Genomic DNA, 21299 nt, shown 5'->3' with positions numbered 1-21299 from the left:
CACATCTCCACGCTCCGTGACTTCATACCCAACGCCGATTCCCGTCCACCAGGGATGTCCCTCGCAAGGCTTGCGTGGGTCAGGCTTAACCGCCTGCAAACTGGCGTCGGCCGCTTTTGTTCGGACATGCACAAGTGGGGCCTGGCTCCTTCATCAGAATGCGAGTGTGGTGCCACGGAACAGACCACAGACCATGTCATCTACCACTGCCTAACCCACGGCCTCCACACGGTGCGCATGGTCTGAGGGTCCTGGACGACGAGACTGCTGAGTGGCTGAAGATTTCCTGCCCTCCAATCTAGCCTAGAATGATCGCTCATACGCCATCATCATTTCATTAAGCAAGCCGCATTTGGTTTCTTGTATGGAAAATTGGTCAATGACATTCTAACTCAGCAGTGTTGCACCAACAGTAATTAATCATCAGCATTGACACAATTTATTCATTGAATGGCAACTTCCTGAATAACTTGTAATACTGCACTGATCTATAACTTTGAAGCCACAAACGCAATCTTTAATCAAAGCATTACCATTGCTACAATGAAGAATTAGGTTTCTCAAATATCTGCATGCTTGGAGAAGCAGATATTTCCTAGGAGAGGGGAAGCACTTGGTTGAGATAAACCTATTTATAACTCAAACAAACAAGTAAATGTCTTTGCAGAATTAGAAAGCTAATGATATCCTAATTGTATACGGTATATGATTTTTGATAAAAATATTTCTAAGTCAGTCATGACAAGTTTGATTTCGAAGACCATGGATGCAATTACATGCCAGGTCACAGGTTAAAGCGGCTTGGAAAACATGCATAGAACTGTTGCCGGTCTATACATCACACCACAGGATAGTGCATAACACTTGCGTTTGGACTGTGGAGTGCCATGCTATATGCAAGAGGCCTAGAATACTGTAGACCAAATAGTTATTATATATATATATTATCTACAATAAAACGATAAACTATGATTAGATAAACATGCAATTTCAAGTCCAAAGACCTGAACACAGTTCAATCAACCATATTGCTAGATTGATTGGTTTTGTTGACATCGATCATATTTCAAAGGAAAGAGGCCTACCATCCAACAATGCAGTTTTGGCATGCAATCTACAGATTCCAGGAAGACGTGAAGTTGGCCAGCCAAAGTTGGAAAAGCTTACATTAATTTAAAAATGTCCTCTTTTCTACCAACTGGTAATCCAATAGCAGCAAGCACTGCAACCAGGAATTTCTAATTGAAGTTCAAAAAAATGTGTTCAACATTCAGCACTTCTATTTGAACTACCATTCCTGAAAAATGACAAACAAATCATCAAATATTTCAAAAACAGTCATACAATGCATAATTCCAATACTACAAATATTACCGTACATTTAAAGTTTCAATCTTTGGAGATGCAATAAATCAATAACATAAAAATTAAATGAATCTAATGAATCCAATGAATCTAACTAATCTAACTTTAGCTCCTTGAATCTAATAAGCCAATGAATCTAACTTTAGCTCCTTGTGGTTCAACAAAAAAATCTTAAAATATGTTTGAAAAAATCATGCAAGATCAGGTTATAGTAGATCACGTATAAAAGTTTTTTAAGGGTCTAGAAAAGAATAACGTTAAGTGTGTTTGAAAATTTAAATTGATGGAATGAAGTGCCAGTAGGAATATATATATATGTCATTTGCAACACCAAATGTCAAGTTTAACAATATTTTCATCTCTAACACATCCAAAAAATTTATATTATATCAGTAGAAAGTAAATCAAGAAAGACAAGACATGAGCAATTAGAATTGTTTCAAACTCAAAATCACATCAAATAAATGCAGAAATTTTGACAAAATTACATTTTGTTTGAACTATTTGAGTTTTACATTGCTATTAGCTGGTACCTGTAGAGGAGAAAAAAGTACGTTCGCTTTTTAAAACCAAGCTTTTGGCAAAGCCAGAAGATAAGTAATATTAGCAAACACAAGTTTTTGTAAAATTGATGTAATTTTCTTTTTATAGCACATCCAGTTTAAAAGTTTTTCTTTCTGTAAATGACTTTAATGATGTATAACAGTCATATATATATGCAGTGGCGGCTGGTGAGTCCTAGAAATGGGGGTGCTGCGGACTCCCGTGGTCTATGTCACTTTACATTTTGGATGTAGATACCAGGGTTGTCGGTATTTTACCCGACCCAAAAAAACCCGGGTGGGTTTTTTTAAAAAACCCACTTAAAAAAATCCAAAAAAACCAATAAAAAAACCCAGAGCATCATATTTGTCCAGTTTTTATTAGAAAATTCAAAAAATAATCATATTTGTCCAGTTTTTATTAGAAAATTAAAAAAATTAACAAAAACACTACAAGACACATAAAACAAACTTTAAATTAGGACTTAAGGATGTGATTGTGAAGTAAATTTCCAAGAATAAACTGAAAACGCAGTGGATATTGTACAGTACACAAAAATCAAGTAATGCCACTTTGTGTATACTACATTAAAACTCATTTATGCAAGAAGGCCTTATAGTTAAACTGGTGAAAGTACTACTCTACTGTAGTCTGTATATATGATGTGAAATGCAATTTAGGAGGCTATTTACCAATTACAGATTCTGGATTCTAACGCATGGCTGTTTCAGAGCATTTGCCTAAATAGCCATTGGCCACGCAATCACTCAATTGCTCATCCATTACTATATATAATATATATAAATGATAAAAAATATTTAAACATGATGGCATAAATGCTCCTTGCCTTCAAATCTAAAGCAAATGATGCAATAATGTGATTTCTACCACGGTAGCATCAACTTGGTATAGAAATCAATGGATGATGCAACATCCAACTTGATCTTGAAATTAATGGATGATGCAACATTCAAGCAACAACAGCCCTAGTGCATTATTTTATTGAGTTATGCAAGCATGTACTGTGAGTGAAAGGCACTTCATTCGTAAAAAGTAGTTTTGAGGTGAAATAAGCATGAATCTACCTTTTTTTGCATCCTTTTTAAAAAAAACCAAAAAAACCCTGGTTTTTCTCAACCCTGGTAGATACGTTGCTTATTGCATGACATATTAAATTCAAGCAGTTTTTTTCCAAAGACAGGAAGTACCCCTATCCTAAAAAGTATCAGTTTTTTTTGTGCCTCCCTATTTGCGTTCTTCTGTAACTAACATTGTAACATAACACTAATCAGCTAAAATGTAAACTACTAATTGGTTTATTGCGTAACACTTTAATAATGTGTAATTTCACAACGTAAAGGCGGATTCAAACTGGTGTCGCTATTGCGCCGTAACCGGCTTTTGACGTTACCATTTTCACATTGCCCTTTTTCCTCAACGTTCGCCTTTTTGCCGATGTGCTGTTTCAAACACAGCACATCGCTTTCCTCTTCTCTTGTACAGGCCATTTAAGAAATCATGCGGCACTATGACATCACAGTCGAGTGTCTCTTTTGCTGTAACCTTGCGCAAAATATTTCACAGCACGCAGAGTTTCCACATACAATTTACACTTATAACAGTCAGCAGTTCTGTGAACAGAGAACATAAAATGCATTTTGGGCAGAAGAAATGCAAAGATATTTGAGAAACTTCTTGTGAAAACTTTCATGGGAGTGCTGCTGCACCGCAGCACACACTAGCGAGCCGCCCCTGCATATATGACTTTATGACTTACATATCATTATAATACTGATATTATCAAGAGGTAGTTTAGGATTTCTACATCAGTCTCAATCACCAGTAGCTACAATGCAATGGTTGTTAATCGGTGTGCCAAGGCTCTATTTTCAGAATCCACAGGTAGACAAAGCTTGACAGAACGAAAGCAATATGATACTTGATTAAAACAATTTAACACACAATTAGAATCTTGAATTATGTCCTTGTGATCAAATAAGATGGACAATTGGCGAACAAACATAACCTAATTGCATGTTTATGACACAACACTTGCTTAACAATGCTACATGCCTGATTTGATCTATATACATTATCTTCAGTATTGGACTTTGGTGCAATGACGTTACAAAACGGTTAGATTTAAGTTTAAAAAAAAAAACGACTTTAAAATTGAATGTAAAATAGAATGGCAGCTTGTCAGAACAGTTTATGAAATATATACCTACCACAGGTTGTTGTCATGATAACATACATAATTACTCAAGAGCCACCACAAATTGCCACAAGCAAAGGAGTTTGAAAACCATTGCTGTAGCATATTTTTTACGATTTGCATCAACATTATTTTCTGATGCAATGGTCACGTAAAGTCGTAAATGCAGTATCATCTTTCTAACACTTTAAATTCACAAAACGGTAAGTCATTTACTTTGTCAGATTATCAATGATAGACCAAAAAATGTAAGATTACAATAGTACTGTGTCATTAATAAACTATCACAAGAATCAATTATGAGGATTTTTTCAAAACAATTGCATGATTCATTGTTAATTGTGATGAGCAAATGTGCTTTTTTCATAAACATTGTGACCTCATGACAAAAGAACAAGTATATACTACTGCAGCCCTCGAAATTAGCTTCCATCTACGACGGTAAAAACATTGCCGTCGCCAAATCAACAAACCTTGGATTGCGGCGGCAATTGCTGTATGCTTTAATCAAACGAAATTTTATGCGCTTCTTCAGTGTGTGTCACACGGCGGTAGCCCAGAGCATCACGCACGCTATTTTATGCGCTGACAATGCTCTTGTGAACTGTAAAAAGTTTGCAACCTTATAAATACTGGCTAACCGTAATTGTTACACAAAAGTTATTCTTTCATCGAATGCTTATTTTTTACTGGTGTCGTTGCGAATATAAAAAGTGGTGCAAAATTGGATAAATGGTTCTTCGGCAGTAAAGAAAAGTAATGCTTCCGATCATATGGCATCGCGTGTTCATGAACGGGCAGTTTTGCGTCTTCAAGTATTTCAGTGACGACGTAAAAACCTCATCCTCCGATACAGCATCCGATGATTCCGATTCGGACTAGTTCTTTATCCAACAGACTTTGTGTTGCTCGCAGTATCCTAATTGTGCCGAAATTATGTTAGTGTACTGTATACGCAAATCGAGGCAATCTTTTCGCAGGGAGCTATTGATTTATTACCGGTACCTGATTGAGCAATTAACCTTATTTCATGATAATTCGACGTGCTGACTCGAACGTTGAATCATCCCAAAATTAACTTACTTTTTCCCTCCAATCAGTTATTTAACGTGAATCACCTTAACAGCGTGCGTATCGCGTTGCTCGCTTTATCGCTACTTTTGGTATTATTACATTACAACAAATCAAACAGTGCGGTCGTGATCGACTGTTCGATTATTTTTTTCTCTTCTCGTTTTACATGTTTTAGTACAATTTTTTCGTAATAAACGTTCACAGCAATTGCCGAGGCAATTTCAACTTTTGCCGTTTGGCCTCGTCAACGTTTTTGCGAAGTAAAATATGCTAATTGCGAAGACTGTGTGAGTGTTCACAGCAAGTAAAATAGTCCGAGGTTAATTCTTGGTGCGATGTTTCTGCTGATTAAACTCCCGCTGCGAGTAAATCAAACAGGAAGAAATTTTGAACAATTTTTGTCCAAATTAAATGCTCATTTTGCGACGGCATTTTTATTGCCGTAGCAGAATGGCCATTACGACGTTTGCGGCGGCATTTACCACGGCAATTGCCGTGTGCCGCCGCTAATTTCGAGGACTGCTACTGTAGTAACATAAATAATAAACCAGTGTGAAATACTTTTTACTACATTTAAGCGAAACAAAAGATTACAAAATTGGTTTTTACTCTGCAGCTATTTCAGCAGGTCTTTGCCTTTCTGTTTGTGATGGGACTGGCATTTCCTCAAATCCATTGCATTCTTCAATTAAAGCTCGTTCTAAAATAATATGACCTTCTTTGTACCTTTGTGTTTCTTCAGTAGCATACTCGTACATCCAACCAAGCTTATTTTTGCAGTTTTTGCAGGCAACATCTCGAACCATGTGACGTCCTGTAAGCATTACACGATCTTGGACTTCACTGTAAATTAAGTTTACTACTTTGTTGAAAAGAAAAGCTCTCCCTGTTGCTCCAGTAAAACGTGTTGAAATAAGTTCTGATCGATTTGTCAGAAATGCAGAGCAAGTTGAACATACAAACAAACGGGTACCACCAATGTGTTCAAGAAAAACTCGGCCCATTGTTCATTTCAAAGTCCTAATACTATGCTTTCAAAACGTACTTTCATGTAATTCTGTAATAAAAAAAAAATTGCCCTCAAGATTGTAGGACCTATCATAGATAACATTGTCAAATATAGCTCAATGGGCTAGCTGCATGATCAGCTTATTTAACAAAGGCCACTATTGTTATATTGGTAGGTTAGCTAAGTCAAATTTTAATAGAAATGTGGAGACCATTTATAGAGACGTTTTCCTATGCTAAACATAGCAGAGGTCTACCTTTTTCTAGACATCCGCTATGCTTGGCATACATTGTTTTTCGATACGATAGTTAGAAATAAAAACAAACTGAACTTTCAATAACCAATCAATTCTTAACCTGTCTTACACAACACACAGTAGCGTAATGTCTAAAGGGAACACCGGCTTCAGGAATTAAAAAAAAATTAATGCAATTTTAAGTCCCAAAATTTCTGTAACCATCTGCCACCTTCTGATACTAGCCTACTTACCTTATTCGCAGGGTTTTGTCGCCATATGATAGGCCCTACTAAATAAGCGATTAGTTTTTGTCAATTATTGCCATTGTTACATTCATGCAATGTTAAACAACGTTGATTTGCCGTTAAACGAGCAAAAGTGTCCAGCCGCGCCGTTTGTCTCCACTCTGCCAATCGTAGCCCAGTGCTATGAATCAAGTAAATTACGCAAACCTGCGAGGAACTTCATTTGTGGCAAAAGTCTGACCGCAATTTCCACTGCTTTTACATCGTTTTAACATCGCCAAATGTTCAATCGGTGTAAAAACTGTAGCATTGTTCTTCAAAGGAGTAAAATTTTCTCTCAAACCACGTTGTCAATAATTAACTCTGCTGCCAAAATGCTCTATTTTGTCGTCTCAATCATCACAGTTGTGTCTGTTACATCACTGATATTAAACTGTGCACAGTGTTGGTTTGCACACCTGTTGGTTTGGCCGGATGAAACCGTTGGTTGTCATTAGTTGCAATTCAGCTCCTTCGTCATATAACTGTTTTGTAGACTCAATGTAAGCTCGGTTTAATAGCGCAGTTTATCGCTAGATGGCTTCTCGGGAGCTGAATTGCCGTAAAATCGCTTCTGCGTTGCATTACAGCATCTTGTATCTTATCTGTGCGCCCGCTAAGAGCGACTTATCGTATGAACCCACCGATGTATTGTGTGTGTGTTATCGTGTTGTATCAACAATAGTAATGTAATTATGGAACTAGTACAGTATTGCAGTTTTCGTCCCGCAACCCGCACATAGGCTACCAATCACAAAAAATATACGGAACTGAATTACCAGGACCAGACGTTGTTGCGTACCAATTGTATTTATTAATTGTTTCCAAATCGTGTTAGAGGAAACATAGGCTTAAATGTAAAACTAGGCTAGCCCAACAACCTAGCAAAATCGCCCTTTTAAAAAACGCACAAAATAACCTTTATGACGTGACAGTATGTGTTCGCACACCCAGCTATTTTGAAAACTCGGCGCCTATGAAAGGGAAAGAGGGCACAGGTGTCAGGCGCCCAATCATTTTGACATTACAAGATTTTAAATAGACTTTGTTTTTTCTTTATAAAAAAATGTTTTTCATAAAGTTGGTTTGACTTTTTTCTAAATTATAAAGTATCAGGAGTGTGGGCCTCTGGTGGGGGGAGGGGGTATGGCGATAATCACTAAACAGTCATTTAAATTGCACAGTGCAAGGCTGCATGCAAAACTTTTCTTTGAAACGTTTCTGTTTTGAAAACTCGAATGCAAGACAAACAATAGCAGTGATATACTGACATTTAAGAATGCGTTATTAATGAAGTTGGTGTTTTTAAAATATTGTTACCAATCAAGTATTAACTAAGTATTAACGTTGACGACATATTCTTGCTGACAGTCAACAATAAGGAAGCCTTAGCTATCCAAAATGCTCTCAACCAAGCGCACCCAGCCATCAACTTTGAAATAGAATTACCAACAGCAGACAACACCATCTCACTTCTGGATTTCACCATAAAAATCGACAAAGACGGCACAGTCCACCATGAGTTCTACCAGAAAAAAGCAAAGGCAAAATTACTCCCACACTTCGACTCGGCCCTACCCACAAGCACTAAGAAGACCATACTCTTAAACGAAATACAGAGAAGAAGGGATAGATGTTCTTCACCCAATAAAGCAGCACCACACCTCACTGAATTCGAAAAGACAATCAGGGAAAACGGATACCCCAAAAAGACTTCCTTAAACAACCACCCAGACGACGACGACGACACGGACAAAGCAAACAACCCTCCCCTCAGACATCATACAACCCAATACATTTCGAATTTCCTTATATGAGCGACAACGCGGACCGTAAAATAAAGAAAATCTTCAAAGACCTGGACTTACCAGTCCGCCTCTTTCGGCGCTCCCGAACCCTCCGAAACGCACTTAAAAAACCACAAAAACCCGAACCCTGCCGGATGCAAAACTGCCAACTACGGAACGACAACATGTGCAACACCAAGAACTGTGTCTATATGATTATATGTAAAAAATGCAAGGAAAGCTACATAGGCAGCACGATTCGCCCACTCCATTCCCGCCTCAAAGAACATCTCAGCTCGGATAAAAGTTCGGTATTTGATCACCAACAACAATGCCAAGCAGACTTTGAATTTAAAATTATTGGAAGAGAAAATGACGCGGTACAATTACGTTTCAAAGAGGCCATATTCATTAGCAAACAAAATCCTAAAATCAACAACCGCGCCGAAAGGGAAGAACTACGTCACCTAATCTACTAATCAACTGATCCAACAAAACCTCACAGCAATAACGCCTAACAGCACAGAAACTCAACAGCCGGCAGCCTCAAGCTAAAACAAAGAGCCATTTTAAAAAACCACTCACTGACTTCAACACCATTCGTCATAGCACATGACTAGGGAACTGTGTTCCGAAAGCTAGTGTAATTTGATATTGCCAAAAAGAACCCGCAGCATCAGGCTATAACAGATCGTTTGAATCTACACTGTGAAGTAAGCAACGATCATGCTGCTAAAAGCGAAACTCATTCAACTACAAGTATTAACAAATGCATTTATGACATCATTATCACCTTTCGGTCCAGTAAGGATTTACTGTTTTGCTAGTACCTGCAGACTTAACTAATTTTAAGGAAAAAAAGATTTTGTGTGCGTTTCTGCATTGCTATAATAATATTTATCTTCAATGCAAACATGTCAACTACATCCATCAAGAAGGATATCTAAAAAAATTTTGATTGTTTTATTGCCATGATGGCTTTCTTACATAAGTTATTATCTGGTCCTCTTTATCATTCATCAACAAAGTTTGTTAATCATTTTGTATACATCGACATTAAGACATAAGCTTTGGTTTAATACTTTCTGTGAAGAAATTTAAGCAAAAAATGTCTAGCTAGTATCAAAATTTCTTAATTTTGTGCCTACTTGCTTAGTTGGGCTGCATGAAGCAAAACTAGGCTAACATTCATCCAGGTAAACCACCCTCTTGAATAGGCTAACTGGTATATTTTTCACTGGTGGCTAATCTAATTTTTGGTAAACTACATAGAGCGGGAGCCAATTCGATTTATTTGACTGTCTGGGTCAGTAAGGTTTGACAAGTGTTTCTAGACTGAAATTTTGTGTAGATTTCAAAAATAAACCTCTTACTTGCACTAGCCTGACCGTTTTTGTTATATTAAGCATTTTCCGAGATGATACCTGTCAATATCGCTATATCCGTTAGGGTGCACCATTTGCCCCCTGACCTTTAGCAAAAAGCCTGAACTTTTTTTTGCTTATGAGGTTATCTTAGAAAACAACTTTTGCAAAGTTTCATTTTGATTGGACAAAGTTTAACCCCCCCACCCGGCCATTTTCTAAGGGGACTAACGGCATTTTATTTACAATATCGCCACTAGATGGAACTGCTTACAAGATGCAACTGTATATTTACTTTGGAAACATACCCCTCTTCATTCTGCATAACTAAAAAAAAAATTATCTGAATTGGCCAATGGGAAGCAGAAATATGGGCAGTTTTATACTCTCCCCTAGCGCAATACTGCCTCTAGTGGCCAAAACATAACAACAATTATCTCCTTAAATGTTCATCGAATTGAAGCAAAACTGGTGTCTAACCCCCCATTTTCAAGGGTGGTGAGTTCATTTTTGCTGCTAGTTTTAAAGATTTTAGCCACTAGGTGGCAGAAAACCTGCTTTTCATAAGTTTAAGCTAACGTAACCGCTTGGACTTGACTTCAAATATGCATAGTTTCAACAAATGCAACTCATTGAGATGTATATCATTGAAAACAAACAAAGGTGGGCAGTAGCGCGCTACTTTTGTAGCGGCGCTATTAGCGGCACTACTTTTTTGGTAAAAGTAGCGGTAGCGGCGTTACTTTTTAGTTGGAGTAGCAGCTGCAATAGCGGCGCTATTTTTATTCCAAAGTAGCGGTAGCGAGAGAGGCGCTACTTTTTTTCAGTTGCACTCCCGCTACCCGTTACTTTTTAATTTAAATTGAAAAAAATGCTTGTTTTTTTGCAATACTGGCGTGGTCAAGCAGCTATATAATCGGCTTGGTTGCAAAGTTTTGGTCTTTTCTAGCTGATGTCAACTTCTTCGGCGAATATCTCCGTGTGATGAAGCCCATCTGCCAGGCTTTAGACATTCTCCAGGGCGAGTCCAAGGCATATTACGGAGTTTTGCTTCCAACCATCACAATTTGCAGAAAGAAGTTGACCGAGATCAGTGATCTTGTGACCGGAGTTGAAAGTGAAAGTCCTTGAAAGGGTGAAGAAACGATTCAACAAGTGCTTCAACAAAATGAAATGCGTTATGGCATCATGTCTTCATCCCTCCTTCAAGACGTCATGGCTACAATTTCTGCACTACGTTTCCACGGATGATGCTGACGCACTGCGAGAATAAGTCAAGACAGATGTAATTCGACTGTTGCGGGAGACATCAAGCCAGGTTGATACCGAGAAGAGTGACACCAACACCAGTCATGACTCTGAGGACGTATTTTTGGAGTGTTTGCGCCATCCCGTGAAACGTCGGTGCAGAAGGAAGCAACAATTGTGGATGCCTTTTTTTCAGACAAGAGCAAGTCCTTGAGCTTTTTGAATACCGAGTTAAAACATCTGTTCATTAAATACAACACCCCATTCCTTCCAGTGCTGCGGTGGAGAGACTTTTCTTTGTTGGAAAAGATGTGCTTAAGCGATAGCGGGCAGGACTTAGTGACTCTCATTTTGAAATGCTCGTGTTCTTGAAAGATGCGTAACAATAAATTTCCCTTAGAATGTGTTTTCTATAACGACGTTAAAATGACAGCGTAAATGAATGATAACATTCGTTTTCAAGGTCATTTTTGCGTTACTATAGGGACTTGAGTGTTTCCTAGTGTCATTTTAGACAAAAGTAGCAGAAGAAGTAGCGATAGCGCGCGCTATTTTGGCCCAAGTAGCGGTAGCGGGTAGCGCGCTACTTTTGTAAATTGGTAGCGAGTAGCGCGCGCTACTTTGGCCCAAGTAGCGGTAGCGCGTTACTTTAAAAGTAGCAGGTTCCCACCTCTGAAAACAAACAAAGAAAGAACAGTGCAACATCTATTGTAATTGTGATAGATATTGTACAGCAATAACCTTACACAAATTTCACATCATAAAGGTCACACAGGTTATTTTTTTGTCAGCTGCATAGCTGAGTGGTGAGAGCCTTGGAACGGCAATCGAAAGGGCGCCGGTTCGACACCGCTCAAGAGCATGTGACTGTGTCTTTGGCAGGACACTTAAAGGCATGCCTGAAGGTGGACACGAAGATTGGCTTCCTTGCCTTCCCGTTCACTTAATCTAAATCTTCAACTACCGGGTGTAAGCCTGGATACTAGGGTGGATCGTTTTTCAACTTTTTTTCCTAATCACTTATTAATAGTGCGGAAAAGTTGTGCAATGACATTGTAAGCACAACACAAAAAAAAATTTTAATATCTTGGGTTGCCCCAAAGAAGTTGAAATATATATTGGAAAAAGTGGAAAAGTTCCAAAAATTTTATTTTTTGTTTTAGTTTTTAATCGCTTCAGAAAATTTTCCAAAATCAATATTTCTTTAGCATTGCTGATCTCATGGTTGTCTGTATCTTATTTAATAACATGAATATTCACCAACGTTTGTTGCCTTCCGCTTAGTGCGGCCTTTTGTGTGTTATGTGTAGGTAACACAGCACACACTTGACTTACTGCAGGTTTCAAGCTGTATCTCTCTCACGCAGCTACACGGATCGCAAATCGATCTCATGACGACGACCATGACTCTAATTTCGTCCCACCATACTAAACCACCTGACCTGTAGCGTCTGCTGCATTGCACGACGTAGGTATGGTAATGGTCAGTGGCGCCGCCAGACCTTCAACATTGGGGGGGCAAAATATTGACAGTGCAAGACAGTAGCATAGTCAAAAATTTTGAAAGGGGGGGTGTTGACAGCCTGCGGGCGAAGCCCGATGGCGTGTTCGCCGAAGGCGACATGTAGCGGCGGGGGGTCTGGGGGGTCTCCCCCAGAAAATTTTGAAAAATTTCTTTCAGTTTGGTGCATTCTGAGAGCATTTTCAACAAAATTGTGGGTATGAATATTTCTGTAAAATGGTGCTGTCCGGTGGCATAGCAAAAGGATAAGATCATGTTTTCTTCGGCATTTTTCGAAAATAAAGCTAAGTCTCTATGTTTTCTTGTTGCTAATTCCAGACTGAGATATTTGAATGTTTGGTACTGGCAAAACTCGCTCTTTTAATGCAGTTTCGTTTAAAATTAGGCAAACTTTGTTTTAGAGACATAGGTTGATTGCTTTTTTTTGCGAGATTATTACAGTTTTAGTAGGTCAATTTTCTCCTTGGTTGATTCAAAAAACGATCTTATTCCGGTAAGTCACTAACTTTTATGCTCTGAAGTCAACCCAAAGTTTAGAAAATGTAGCGTCATAGAGGTCATACATCTTGATGAGTGTCAAACAAAAAGCTTTGAGACAATGAAGTTACTTTAGGCTATTTCTGATATATTCAAGTTTTGTATAACGAATAGCTGTTTAGATGTTAATCTAGATCGAACAAGCGATCTCAGCAGTTGCAGATGGCTTGCATCCTTGCACAGTTTGACGAGAAACTACATCATAGGCTACAACTTTTCTTGTAAACAATGTATTAACATCCGTAAATTCAATTTGAAAGGTTGAAACCCCCGAACCCCCTTCCCTTGGCTACGCCACTGGTGCAAGACATGCAAGACAGTGGTATATTATTTAATTTCTCTTGTTTTCTACCAGGGCTAGAAAAAATGTTTAACTTCCCGGGAATCTGTTTTTTAGAGAAAAAATTTCCCGCGGTTTACAATCACGATAATGAGAACCTTATATTTTACTGATCTCCGGAGCTGACGTAAACCTTAAAAGTCATGTCGACATATTCTTGATGCCCCCCTTATCGAAAATTGTTCTTTGTAATACCGCTTTGAAGGAGGATTACGACTATGAACAAAAGAATAAATTTTAAACTTCATTTTGAATTGAAAAGACATGACGTAATGTCTTCCAACCTTAGTTATATATTTTTTCATTACGTAACGTCTTGTAGGAATAAATTGAAAATCAGTATGATCACTCAAAATGAAAGCAATGGGACTACGAATCCTCACTAAACCAATCAATCAATGGTCTTGTTGCACTGAAGATGACAACCTTATATTTCATTGATCCCCGGAACTGACGTAAACCAGGCATAGATCTGTTGACTCAATGCAAACCCTTTGAAGGTTGGGGGGGGGGGGGGCTGTCAATTCAACTTTTTTGTATCAACAGTTGTATCTCTAAAACCACTGAGGCTGCAACTACGAAATTTCTTGACTTTTCCTAACTTTTATTCACCTCTATTGAGCTGAAATTTTGAGCGAATAAAGGTTATAAATTGAAAGATATAAGGCATTTCTCAGCACATCCTCTGAAATATTTCATATTCTATTGTGAAACATTTTCCCACCAGCTGGATGAAAGTAGCCTAATTAATTTGGCCCATGTCTCGTTAATCCTAACTGTTTCACAGCGTGAAGGGCATTGGCTGTATGTAAAATAATGTAAAAAAAATTAATCACAACATTACTATGCACGTTCTTCATTACTCTACCAAAAAATAATGTGTAAACTCACGCTACAAATTACACTCATAAGTGACCTCAACATTTCAACGTATATGAGCAGTTTTAAAATTCACATAGTTTTAATTTTCGGATATGCTCAGCGTGAATAATTTTACAAAGTGAATCCCAAATTTTGAAACCATGCCAAAATAACAGAGATATCACTCCTAAAGCATAAGAAGAATTGACAGCCCCCCCCCCCCCCAAACTGAGCAAGATTCCAGGAGCCCAGCCTTCTAAGGGTTAAAAGTCATGTCGACTTATTCTTGATGCCCCCCTTATCGAAAATTGTTCTTTGTAGTACCGCTTCGAAGGTGGATTACGACTATGAACAAAAGAATAAATTTTAAACTTCGTATTTGTATTGAAAATACATGACGTAATGTCTTCCAACCTTATCACATTTTTTTCATTACGTAATATTTACCACCACCAAACCACTTTTGACGATCGAATTTGTTAATTTATTATTCGTTAAAATGTTTAGATGATGTCACGTCATTACGCTGATTTGAGATATAATTTCATTCATGACGTCGTATGGATGAAAAACTTTTACAAGTTTTATACTCTGCTGAGATTAAAGAAGAAACATAAATGATAAATATTGGAGAAATTGAGTCTCCTTTACAACTTAAGAATCGAACAACGCAAAACTGCTGAAACAAAACGTTTTGTTTAAGTGAAAGAATCACTGCAAGCAACCAATGCCAAAATGCGCGCGGAAGAAGTCATGGGAGTGTGAGGGATCAAAATTTTAACAGGTTGTTATTTTTCTACATCAATGTGACGTTAGTTAAAACTTTAAAAAGTCTACATCTTTGCTTCTGTAGAAAATCTTTTAATCTACTGTACAATTTAGTCATCAAGATTTTCCATACTTTTTTTAAAGAAAGAGCTTTTACCCCCCCCCCCCCCCCCCCCCCCCCCTTGCAACTTGAGTTGACTTACTTGAGGTTGGGATCCAAATATTAAAAAAAAATATTAATATGTATTAATAAAAAAAAAAAATTAAAAAGATGATGCCCAAAACATTGGGGGGGCAGCTGCCCCGCCTGCCCCCCCCCTGCCGGCGCCACTGGTAATGGTTAGTGCTGATAAAACTGGTAGGCTATTATTGATAGAAACAAAGTTCGGAGATCAAAAAGTAGAAATCGAGAAGAATTGCAAGAGTCCAGGTTGGACGTTTTACTCGATTTGTATTTTGATGGCAGAAAAGACAAGACACTAAAGATTGAAGTAGACGATCATGGGGTGTCTCACAGAAGATCTGTTGTTGAAGAGCATATGTGTATTATCCCCGAACCTGGATCTCAGTATTTAAGTCCAGCCGCAGGAACAGCCAGAAGTATTGCCGACTCCATAATATCAGCAGTTCATGATAGAGGAACAGACACCAGCTTAATAACAGCCGTGGGGTGTGATGGCACTGTGGTAAATACGGGTCATGCAGGCGGTGTTATCCGACTGTTGGAATTAGTCTTTCAAAAACCGTTGCAATGGTCATACGCGCCGACTTCCGGGGGGGCCGGCGCCCCCCGTAAATTTATGGTTAAGGAGCAACAAAAATGGCTACTACAAGTGGTGTTTCAAAGAAAAAATACTTCGCAAGAGATTTAGATCATTTAAACGGACTTAAAGAATGCCGAAAGCGAAAAACAGCCTACGCTGCTCTTGTCTCGATTTCGAAACACAGTTCCGTACTAATGTGAAATGACGAGTGACCGCTACTACCACAGCCAACCCGCAACATCAGGCTAAAACAAATCGTTTGTATCTACACTCGTGAAACATCAGGAGAAAGATCTTGCCCCCAAAACAGCAGCTGATCGCATGGCTTTCTCTGGAACGTGAACTACTACTGAGATGCGCATCTTCCGCGCGTGAGGAGCAACTTCAAAGTCAAAACGCGTGGTAGTGAAAAAGCGAATGCGAGGTTGAACGTTTTTTCTCATTTCACGAGTTATCCAAACGTCCGTTAGATTTTTTGTGACTTCAAACATGAAATCGATTTTAGCAAACTTTATCGAGTTGAAACTATGACACAACGAACAATTACGTAAATACAGCTTGAAAATCATACGGTATGGAAATTTCAAAGTAGAGCGTAGAGTAACTTACGCTGCTGGAATAGTCACGTAACTATTCACGGCAATATTAAGTAAACCAACTAAATTAGACGCGCTATTGTCAACGAGGTCTTCCCGCTGTGAGATCAATTATGATTCAACAGAACACATTGTTTTGTTCGCAATAGTGAGAATTAAATCGAAAACCGATAAAAAAAACGATGTTTAATGGTCTTGGTCGCAGATATTGCCTGCATTAAAGTGCCTCTGACAGGTAAATAAATTCGCTAAATTTACCTAAGATACCAAAAAGATGACATTAACAAACTTCCCTGACCAGCAAATCGTAAAAAATATCAACAGGCTACTAAGTTACACGCTTGCAAACTTTCGTTGACATCGGCGAATCTGGCACTCATTCAATTGCGAAAATAAAAACGGCAACACCGCTGTGACGTCACAGCAAGCGGGAAGGATACATTCTTTCTCTGTGATGACTTGGTAAAGTATGGTACGGCTACTGCAAAACGTGAATGTGTGGGGCTCTGTTGGTCTAAAGCATGTGCAAATTAAGAATTATCGAAATGAAAAAGTGAACTTATTATTACTATCAGGTTTCGATCAAATAGGTTGAGTTTACTTTTATCAAACAGCATCTCAATTCAATTGAAATTGTAGTTTCATAGGGCTACATTTTTCATACTTTTTTATTTGTCCTAATCTGGCTATAGCCATTTGCAGTGTAACAACAGTATTTCACAAACAGTACCTTCAATTTATGGTTGAGGCAATGCCTACAAATTGCTGTTTATGTGACATTGTCAGTGACAAAGACCGTGTGCTTTCTTTTCCCACAAAACGAGGTACTGAAAAGAAAATGGTCAAAGTTTTCTTCAAGTGTTCGAAAGTGGGATGGGCCATACAAAACTAGTCGTATATGTTCACTTCACTGAAGATGATTTTGTTAATACCACTCAAGTAAAAATGCCTACAAGCATGTGTTGGAGTGTATACTACAAGGTGGTGCTCTCGGAAGCAACAATCGGATTGTGATGCCGTCATGCATTGTTTGGCAAATCCGAAACAATTTTCCAGATCCAGATGGCAGTTACACAGGATTTCAATGGCCATCTGAAGGCACATTATGAGAGAGAGAGAGAACTTTTATTTATTTTTGAATAGTGATGATGAATTAAATATGAATGATGATTCGTACGATTTCTTCTTTTTTCACTTCAAGTATACTTTAGGTTTTGTAGGAACGTATCCAGTACAGTTTTATTAAACTGCAAAAAACAATAAATCTTCGAAAAAAGCAACCTCTTGTACCAACTCCGACCAAACTGTGATCCACCAATTACATCTAGGAAGCGTTTGTTTCATCCGTTGCTAACGACGTCCACTTAGGATGACGTAATACCACCAAAGTCGTCCCAGAGCAGTAAAATATGGAGTTTCGCCTGTGGTGGCGCTGCAGAGCAGTCGTTTGATTAAATCACGCCCTAACCAGTCGAGCTACGAGGTTAAGATTAAAAAGTTCGCTAAGTATAATTCTGCGCTAAGAAATGCTTTAAAAAGTTACTATAGGCCTACTTGGATCCAACCTGTCAGGGGCACTTTAACGACGTCTCTTACCGCTAATATCACCTAGCCTAGCCAACCTGACATCATTTTATGCGGCCGCTAAGGTGTGACATCGACTTCAACGATCATGGAATGTTATGTAATAAAAACGATTATATCCTACAAGCAAAAATAAAAAAATTGATCTCTTAAAACAGCTCATTTTGCTGTTTTGTTTCGTGAGCTTGCATATTGTTCAAAAGTGCATAACGTTTAGAATTGACAAGGAATCATTAAATTTGAAAATTAAGTTTGAATCTATGCAAAAAAACGTATTCAAAACTTTACTTCGGCCGACGCCATTTCACAATCCGTAATCTACGTCGGCAATTATTTTGCTGCAGCAAAAATGCGTTCATTTTGAAAACTGCCGAGCTGGGGACAACAGCTTGTCCCGTGTATAAGTTCGGAATGGCCCGTTTCGGTGAGTCCGATCCCTTAATGGGGGATTTTTTCAATTTTTTTTTAAATTATTGGGTACCGTAGCCTAATTATCATTGCCGTTTTAGGGATAGGGGTTAGAAGTTAGGAACTCACCGAATCGGAGTCACTGAATAGTAGCAGACCCGTACAAGTTGCACCTGTGTTTTTGAGGTGAAAATCACCTGCGAAAATCTCGACCTATACTCGAGTACATACGGTATTCGATAAAAGACTAAGTTATAAAAACATTCGATAAAAAAACAGAAGAGAAAACACTTCGCCGTTGTTAACGCTTTGTAGGTAAGTAGGCCTAATTAGCAAAACGAGCGAAACAAGATTAATAAAACTAATAGCAGGTTTCCACTCTGCTTGAGATCATGATTTTTTTGCGTTTTATTTCGATAACTTCACTGTCTTGATCGTTGTTATTCACTCGCACGAAAAGGAAATGAATCGGCTTGTTTTCCAACTGTTCCAATTATGAGCTAATAATATCAAAATTTTTACGACTAGGCGTACTACATGCGTAAAACTAATCGTTTCCAGCAGCGGTTGTAATAAATTCGGTTTGCGACCTAGGTGTCAATATAAACAAGACACTAAGCTTAATCAAAGACTACTTTATTTGAGTAAAATAGCGTTATGGTTATGACGTCATCACCTTTCTCGCCCCCCAAGGTTTTTTGAAAAGTCGGCGCCTATGGCAATGGTTATTATATCAACTCCACGCAAACAAATTACCCCTGCAACATCTTTTTGAGTTTTTAGATGGCAGTACAACTGGTCATCGTGGTTATTCCGGACAGATTGGAAAGGCTTTACTTACATGTGATAAAATGCCTATCCGACAATTTGAGTCAATACCAAATAATTTTCCTCATATGGGTGTGACCAATTTAAGCACGGACCAAAGATACCTCTGGGACGTTTGTCATTGCGTTTGTACAGGAGAAATTTCCAGTTGACTCGCCACAAGAAGTCCAGGTAAGCTTAATCACTCACGCTGGCTAACTGCGGAAAATCGCATTCTACGGTTGTAAGCCTACACTTGTACTGTATATAGGGACCACAGAACCCTTTGATAATTATTGAAAAACGTTGGCTACCTTTGTCATGAAGGTATATGCTCCTATGTGGTTCAAAACAAAGTGCAATTCACTCTGTATCAGTGGTGCTGTTCATCTATGTCAAACCATCAGCAAATCTCACTACCTGTCGGATAAAGTAAAGGCCATTGTCGATCCTGTCATTCAAAGAAGTGGATTTTTTGGCCACAGCAAAAACATACTTTGATCAATGCTGTTTGACAAAGAATCACAGATGCGTGAGCTGGGAATACGTCGTATAGCCTACTGTTTACACGAGAAACTCCCGTTTGCACTTAAATCCGGCGCTTCAAACTGCCAAAATTCAATTTCACTGCTGTCAGTTATGTTGATAATGATATGCTGGCAAACCGATAACGACAAAAAATGACAACAGAGAACTTTGGTCGGTCAAAAACATTAACACAAGACATTTTCTTAATTTCCCCTGCCACACGCAAGCAGTCGAGCGAGGTGTCAAGGTTGTCACAGAGGCCTCTGTTGCGGTATGTGGTGCCGCTAACAAGCACGACGGATTCACAGAAGTCGGCTACAATCCAGGAAAGACATGCCGCGTCTCAATATGTACAAAACAAGATTTTAGATTATGTTCTTAAAAGGTTTGCGTATCCTATATGTACTTGTAATTCTAGTTGTAAATATTGATTTTCTGCATAAATACAATGATTCGCGGGTTGCCCTCGCAGTTGCAAATGTGTAAAAATGAAATTTTTAAAAATTTGCAATTTCTTTTTGAATTTTAAACTTTGTTGGGGCACCCCAAGATATCAATTTTTTCGGAAATTTATTTTTGCATTGTGCTTACAATGTCAGTGCACAACTTTTCCGCGTTCTTAATAAGCGATTAAAAACTAAAACAAATGATAATTTTTTGGAAATTTTCCACTTTTTCTAATATTTCAACTTCTTTGGGGCAACCCAAGATATTAAAATTTTTGAAATTTTATTTTTGTGTTGTGCTTACAATGTCAGTGGACAGCTTTTCCGCGCTCTTAACAAGCGATTAAAAACTAAAACAAAAAATAAAATTTTTGAACATTTTCCACTTTTTCCAATATTTCAACTTCTTTGGGGCAACCTAAGATATTAAAATTTTTGAATATTTTTTTTTGTGTTGTGCTTACAATGTCAGTGCACAACTTTTCCGCACTATTAATAAGCGATTAAGAAAAAAAGTTGAAAAACGATCCACCCTACTGGATACGACAAACACAGGTAATGAAACAGTAAACTCGCAATTAGATTGTCAGATACCATGACGCTGAATCTATTTTCCTATTAAAAAATGACCAAGACTCTTCTCCAATATAGTCCTGGAGATCCCTGGATATGTCTGCTGGGAGTTCAGGGAAACAAGGTTTTCCAAATTCAGAGCCAAACCTTTTTGTGCACACACCGTCATTTTTAACTCAGATCATTTTTTGTGCCATCAGTTCTTTGGTTGAAGCTTTCACACTCTGACTCAAAAAAGCCAACGGTACAAGCTCTTCTGCTAGATTGCACATATGTTTTCCAAAACTTTTCAGAGCTACACCCGCAATAGCACCATCAATTGCTTGATAATTAAGGAAGGAGTGAATGAACAGTTGGTCATTTTTTGGAGCAGTTGATGGTTCAGGAGTAGTTAGCCACCACGGAATATAACAAATTTCACAAAGCGGCGAAGTTTCA

The sequence above is a fragment of the Aplidium turbinatum genome, chromosome 11, assembly GCF_918807975.1.
Source record: "Aplidium turbinatum chromosome 11, kaAplTurb1.1, whole genome shotgun sequence".
NCBI classification, from domain to species: domain Eukaryota; kingdom Metazoa; phylum Chordata; class Ascidiacea; order Aplousobranchia; family Polyclinidae; genus Aplidium; species Aplidium turbinatum.
The sequence above is the reverse complement of the archived record's forward strand: the minus strand, read 5'-3'. Positions refer to the sequence as shown.